This window comes from Capsicum annuum, chromosome 11 (assembly GCF_002878395.1).
Source record: "Capsicum annuum cultivar UCD-10X-F1 chromosome 11, UCD10Xv1.1, whole genome shotgun sequence".
Classification (NCBI taxonomy): domain Eukaryota; kingdom Viridiplantae; phylum Streptophyta; class Magnoliopsida; order Solanales; family Solanaceae; genus Capsicum; species Capsicum annuum.
The window spans coordinates 7,953,234-7,959,416 of NC_061121.1; the positions used below are offsets into that span (position 1 = coordinate 7,953,234).

General features: G+C 25.5%; 1 long non-coding RNA gene across 2 annotated transcripts in view; it reads left to right on the forward strand.

The window, feature by feature from the left end:
* Positions 1-5,833, forward strand: part of LOC107847243 — a 20,388-nt gene extending 14,555 nt beyond the window's left edge. The window contains exons 2-4 of one of the 2 annotated variants that reach the window (XR_001667376.2): positions 4,052-4,142; positions 4,547-4,704; positions 5,581-5,833. This is a non-coding gene — a long non-coding RNA (uncharacterized LOC107847243). The remainder of the gene's footprint in view (positions 1-4,051; positions 4,143-4,546; positions 4,705-5,580) is intronic. The other variant, XR_007047122.1, reaches the window with a different exon arrangement.
* Positions 5,834-6,183: the final 350 nt, after the last annotated feature.

Sequence of the window (6,183 nt, forward strand, 5' to 3'; positions counted from 1 at the left end):
ACAATACCTGCCTTATGATTTTCAAAATTATACAATGGATCAGAGTATATTGATTGAAGTATTCTCAATTCTGTTAATTTATTTATTAGACCCTTCTTGGCTTTATTTTTATGTTATATTATTATCAATCACAATCTAAGCTTTAAAACTGTTTTTTTTTTAACTAAACAAAAATATAATTAAAACTTATCTGAAATCAATTAAAGGCCGAGTATGAATGACTTTACGATGTTGTAGGAATTCAAAAGAAAAAATCTTAGAATATATAAAAGTATCTACAAATTAAATTTAACAACTTGCAAAATACGTATATGCTTATGAAATAAATAATAAAAAGAATTCATGTGATGCTCAAATCCATGTGATAGAGAATTACCTATATATCTATAAAATTATTTATCATCCATTCCACTCTGCTGGACCTACAAAAGATAAAGTCAATTAGCAAAAATCACATATAAAAAACATCAAATTAAAAGAGAAAATTAGTTGATGCTCATCTTTCATGTGTGGAAAGAAAACAAAGTAAAAAAGTGGTAAAGAATGAAAGGTTTGTGACAAAGGGAAAGGAATGAGGATAAAAGAGATGTGGAGTTGGGTGCTAGTTGCGTGGGAAGTGGAAGTGGTTATTAGATTGGGTTTTAAATTTTTGGGAGAGAAATTTTGGTGTTTAATAATTTATAACTTTTTATAGAAGGAGAAAATATTACTAGGATTTTGGTCCAAATGCCAAATGAGAGAATTTTTTTTTTTTTGTGCATAAAACAAACTTCATTTGTTGATATTTTTTCAAAAAATTTACTAATAATTATTAATTAAAATATTTTACCTTCAAAAATTAATATTATAAGAGCATAAATAAAGTTTAAATGCATAAAAAAAATATAATGAAGATTAGCATACAACTATTGATTTGGCATTTAAGATTTATTTTAAAGAGCATATAAATAAATATGTATAATGTATTTAAGCCAAAATTGATCATATAATATTTTTCTATAGCTTTAATAGTTATGAAATTTAAAGTATTGTGTTATGGTGCAACCAACATCAGTAAATAACACAAATATTTAATATAAATAGCAGTGTATATAAAATAAAATGTTGAAATGAAATTGGGTAGATAAAGTAAAAAAAATGGAGACTACCTCAATAGGTTTAAAAAATAATGATAAAATAATTACAATACTATTAAAATGAAGACGAAGAAGAGTGTATTTGTATCTGTATATATAATGAGTTAACTTTCAACATTAGTTATTAAATAACATATAATTTGAGTATAGTAAAATAATTATTGTAAAACATATATAATTTCTAAAAGTAACAAATTTAACAAATTTATGGGAGTCAGTAATGGCTACAATTTATACTATATGTGACCATTTTGTAACCTTCCTTATAAAATCACTTCAAAAAATTATTTATATTGTAGGGGTTTCAACAAAATCCCGCAAAATAAATTATTAGTGGAGTTTCTTAAAACTTTCACAAGTAAACCGCTACAAATTGAGCGTTTTTTAGTAGCGACACCTTGGAGACCTAATATGACATGTTATATGACGACAATCTAATACTCCCTCCGTTTAGAAAAGAATGACTTACTTTTCTTTTTAGTCTATTTAAAAAAGAATGACCCCTTTTCTTTTTTGGCAATATTTTAATTTCAACTTTCCACATGGCATGTTTAGGACCACAAGATTAAAGGACATTTTGATACATTTGACACAACTTTAATTTAAGGCCACACGATTCAAAAGTCTTTTAAACTTAATGTCAAGCCAAAGTAGGTCATTCTTTTTTAAACAGAGGGAGTATAGTACTACACGTTATCTCACTTATCACCACATCTGAAAATTATAAAACTCGTTAGGATCTTCAACACATAATTTTAAGAGGATATAGTCATAAAATTTGTTGTCTCTCAAATTATCTGTTGTGATTTTTAAAATAATTATTTTAAAATTTAAAATAGAATTAATTATATTTTTTTATTTATACTTAATAGTAATTCTTGGACGTATAAGAGTTCCAAATCGAATCTCTTTAAAAAGCTTTTTGGTCTCGGATAGCCTGCTTGATCAATCCTTTTAGGAAACTTTTGTAATTGGATTAGTCATACACTTCGCATGTTTCTAGTGATTCACATGACATCGCAAATACTCTTGTAAATTATAAACATCTCAATTATACGAAGATGACATATAAATAAAGTAAGTTTTAAGACATAAGTAAGAATTAACCGGACAAAATTTCTCTGAATTAATATGTTTTAAGAAACATGATAAAAAAAAATGGCAAATAATTTGAAACGATATGATAGAAAGAAAGAGACATTGACCCTGTGAAATAACAAAGAAGAAGACCACCAAAAACATAGTCATCAAAGTCTTGGCCATCTTGTACTTCAGATCAGTGGCGGACCCAGAATTTAAGGATAGTGGGTGCTTAAAAAATTTAAAAATAACCTCAATGAGGTTCGAACCTAGGACCTTCTTCAAATGAAGCACCTTAAAATCAAATTAAATGCCAATGCACCCAACCATCTTTTATTTTAGTCGGTGCTTTTATATTTTTTATACCTACTTTCATATATTTTTTGTATAATTATACCTATTTCGCATCTAGTTTAGTGGGTACCAGAGCACCCCAAATTACAAGGTAGGTCCGCCCCTACTTTAGACCACCAATTATATACTACATAGGTCATCAAGAACCTGCTAACCTTTTTCCTAAAAAGAAATTATTTTCTTGACCAAATATGGGAAGTTTATCGAAAAAAAAAAGTCTAGTGCATGAATAAATCTCTAATCTATATCTATAATCTATAATCTATAATATATTAAAAATGTGAAGGCCAAGTGATTTGAACTTTTTGTCCTTCATTAAAACACTATGCAATAGACAAAATTATTTTTTCACTATTTTTCTTAAATTATTATATAATTATACTTTTAATATCTAAAAGCAAGGAGTGCTAAATTATATGATAAAATAAAAATATATAGAGAATTAATATTATTAAATTTTTTGTTTCCTTTTATGTGTGGAAAAGAAATCGTGAAATATATGATAAGAAAAAAGTCCTAAAATATATGATAAGAGAACGAAAAAAATGATTTAATAGAAAACTTTAAGTAAAAAAGAAAAATAAAATCTCACTTAAAGTTTTGAAAAAACTATCCCCAAAAAAAAAAAATTAGGGTACGTTGGGAAACTTATTTATATCAATCAAATTTTTAATTAAATTCTTGTCCTAATAACTTTTAGTTTAAAAAATTTTCCTTATTTAAACTAATTCTAAATTTTAGAATTTTAATCAATTTGGAATTTTTTTTCCTTACTTGAATAGGATTTTTATCAATTTAAACTTATGTTTTATACAAATTCTTTCCTTATTTGAATTAAATATTACAACTAAAATAAAAAGTTTAAGGACTCCTACAATATATGAGAAAAACCTTATAAAATAAAATTATGGAAAGAAATTAATTATATATTTTAAATAGAAATCTTAATTGATAGGGTTATAATTTGGACTTTCAATATAATACCTTAATGGTCATAATAATCGTTTGTGTTTTTTTTTCTCTCATGGTCAATATATGATAATAAATTTCCTTCGTGGCCTTATTAGTGTCTCTTGATTTCAAAGAAAAAGTATTAAGTAATGAAGTAAGAAACGAATTTTCATGTACTATTTTAATTGTTTTTATATGTCAATTGTTGTCAATTTTTTTTTTCATCTTCTTATTTAATTTGTTTCTATTTTGTGATTATTTGATTGAAATTATTGTAATGTTGTCCAATAAATTTTTGGCTAGGTTCATGGCATGTATTCAATAGAATTTTTTAAAAAGATTTCTATGTGTATTTATTGATTTTGAACCTTTAGAACGTAAGATTAGAGGTTGGGTGAGTAGTTGAGGAGGTTAAATATTCACCTTTAGGTTCAAGTTCATATCTCAATCACTATATTTTTAGTTTTCAAACCTCCTTAGTGAAAATTTTAAATTCGCCATTGAATATTATGTGATTTCATCAATACAAGGTTTAAGCACTTCAGATACAACAACTAAGCGAATTGACAGCCAAGTTGTCTATGAACTTCCTCATTGTTTGAAAAACATTAGCTAAATCAGGTATTCCTTAACACTTATTTGTCTTAATATTCTTCTTGGCTTTCTCTTCATTCCCTAAGTCTTGGCTTTCTATTCCGCTAATATAGTTAGAAGAAAGGGAAAGATTTGGTGTGTGAGAATAGATTATATAACATAGGTTTTTTTTTTTTTAAATAAAATTAAAATGTTATTTTTTTAAGAAAAGAATATAAATAAATTTAAAATAGGTTTTTTCCGATAATAAGTTAGTTTGATTTTAAACTCTTAGATATTAGGGTCAATTTTATTGTTCATCTTTTGACTGACTTTTTTTCTCATAACTAAAAACTAAATTTGTTTAATTTGTGCATATTTTATTTCTATTTTTTTCTTTCTTTAGTGATGAACCTAGATTGAACATTGTTTGATTTGACTATGTTTTTTAGATGATTTTTGGAAAAGCACCAATCAAACAGTTGACAGGAATAATATGAAGTTTGAGACATTTTGAGGGAAATTTGCTTGGGTGATAGTAGATGCTTGCAAGAGTATTGAGGAGGCAATGGACTGTGAGACTAATGATTATAGATGTCTACCTCATGAGGTTTGTTCTCTTCTACATCCAAATTGATCCACATATATGCATTCATATGTTCTCTTTATTCTGAAATATTCAATAAAATTTTTGAAATTATTTTGAAAAGGTAAAAATATATCCACACTTAGTGTTTACATTAAATTAATATAATTTATTATGATTAAATAATTTAATAATATAAAATACAAGCTAATTAATTATGATTAAGTAAAATTTACTCTAAATTTAAACACATGACACGTATTTATTGGTGTGATGTAAACACCAGGTGTAGATAATTTTTTACCTTTTGAAAAAAGGCTATTCTCGAGATTATGTTATCAACACTATTTTACGATTCACTTACAACTGGGTTGAAATATTGGGATTTTTTTTTTCCTTTCTAGCAAAACATTTCAAATGAAATATGTTATATCAATTAAAAGTTAAAACATGTATAAGTGTGATCATTATAAGTATAAGAAAATATTTTGCATATGTTGAGATTCATCTTAGGTCATGCCTTCTAAATTTCATACTGATGGGTCTTTCAGAAAAATTTAGGCCTTTACATAACAATATGATCTACTCTATATCATGTATTTTTGAAGACATTTATTAATAGAGACGTTTGTTTTCATGAAAAGATAAATTAGTTTGAACGTACTAAATATCGTATAATTATTAATTATTAATTGGTCTATCAAATTGATTTGAGGTAAGTTTTTAAATTGTAGTCTGTTTTTAATGTTTACAATAATAAATTATAAATTATTACCGTGTACTCGTAAAAAATTTTGTTATCTTTACTATTTTTTTATTACACATTAGAAATTGAAATGGCATTGACAAAGTCTATCATATACTAGTATTTTTTTTCTTAAATTCATATGCAATTTGCAGGTTATATGCCATAGCGCGAGGGATGAAGTTGAAAGGATTCGGAAGTAGATGAAGATTAAGAAATTATAAAGCATGAGTCACTCGAAATGTTGACCAAATCTACTTGATTTGGAAGAATAAGAACTTGCAATGCTCTAATTTGACTTGCCTTTATGTTATAATAGGAACGTAGCGAGAAATTATTGAACTTTGTATATAAACACTGTCTTAGCTATGATTATATATCTGTTAATAAAATTTTTATATTTTGTGCTTCGTAGGATGAAAAAAACTTGCATAAGTATCTTATTATTTTGTGATATTATATTTTTTTTCTTGATACTGCTATAATATATTTGTATGCTTGAAATATATAATGATATTTAGTTGCAGTATGATTTCATCACCAAGCAAATATCTGTCGTTGAAAATTCAAGTTTTATATTAAATAATTAAGGATAAACATGCAATGCACGTTCCCATATATATATATATAAAGTGTGAAGAGTCTTACAAAACTTTTTTGCGCCTCATTAAAAGTTTTTGTTTTAGACAAAATTATCTTTTCACTATTTTTCTAATATTTAATTAATTAAATATTTATAGTAAAACCTTTTTCTTATT